A 1465-nucleotide genomic window follows, 5' to 3' on the forward strand; every position below is an offset into this window, starting at 1 on the left:
CGTCAATCCGGGGTTAGTTTCATTCAAATCATGCAAATTAGAGTCCAAAACAAGAGGAAAAGTATTAGGAAAGTAGATACGTTGGAGACGTATCAACTCCCCCAAGCTTAAACCTTTGCTTATCCTCAAGTAATTCAGTTGATAAACTGAAAGTGAAAAAAGAAAAACTTCTACGAACTCTTTTGCTCTTGTGTGCATAAATAATCTTAAACAGCACCCAGGTTTTCAACCAACATTTTAACTAACCATGTAGACAATAACTCTTAAAGATTATAATGACTCATATCAATGACATAATCAGCTAGCGAGCAATAATAAGATATCTCAAATAGCAACACGTTGTCAAAACAACCATTATATAATATGACAATAGTGGTATCTCGCTAGTCCTTTCTGAGACCGCAAAACATAAATGCAGAGCACCACCAAAGTTCAAGCAGCGACTAAACATTGTAATTCATGGTAGAAAAGATCCAGTCATGATGCACCCAACATTAGCTACACACAATGCATAAATCATGAGAATTGTGCTCTTCTCAGTTTCTGGCGCTTGTTTTAGAAGGTGATGACACAACATAAAAGTACATAGATAGTCCCTTCATAGAGGGAAGCAGTGATTTGTAGAGGTGCCAGAGCTCAATTTTTAAAACAGAGGTAAATGGTATTTTGAGGCATGCACCCTTCTCATTTACTTCACGACCATCAATTATCAATATCTCCCATGCTAAACAGGCTAGTGGCGGTTCCGAAGCGATAAAAGCAAAGGTTTTGACTCCACTGGGAGTTTTTGTTTGATTATTCGAGTGATTAACTCTTTTTGTATTTTGCAGTTTGGGACTGGGCATCCCTATTACCGCCCTTTTCTTGTGCGATGGCGATTGAATAAACACTCGACCTGAAAATAACCCGCTTAGCATGGAAGATACCGACTACCTCCTGTCGTTCCATGAACGATCCACGCACACAGAGCAGATATTTTTAGAAGTTTTTAGAGGTGGCACATGCAAATTTACTTAGGACGGCAGGGTAATACCGTATATAGGTAGGTATGGTGGACTCGTCTAGAATAACTTTGGGTTCAAGGTTTTTGATGTACAAGCAGAATTCCCACTTAGTACAGGCGAAGGCTAGCAATTTAGATTGAGAAGCGGCCAGCTAGAGAGCAACAACGATCATAACCATGCATTATGCATAAGTAACATTGGACACTAGCATGAGTAGGATATGAACACCATGAACATAAATATCATAGAGGCTATGTTGGTTTTGATTCAACTACATGCATGAACATGCACCAAGTCAAGCCACTCGAACATTCAGAGGAGGATACCATACCATCATACTACATCACAATCATTTTAACGCAATGTTGATATCCAAGATGAATCATTATCAACTCCCAACTACTTATGCATGGCATGAGAAACTATAATCTCTAATTGTCATTGCAAACATGTTTAATCAT

This window comes from Triticum aestivum, chromosome 4A (assembly GCF_018294505.1).
Source record: "Triticum aestivum cultivar Chinese Spring chromosome 4A, IWGSC CS RefSeq v2.1, whole genome shotgun sequence".
Taxonomy (NCBI): domain Eukaryota; kingdom Viridiplantae; phylum Streptophyta; class Magnoliopsida; order Poales; family Poaceae; genus Triticum; species Triticum aestivum.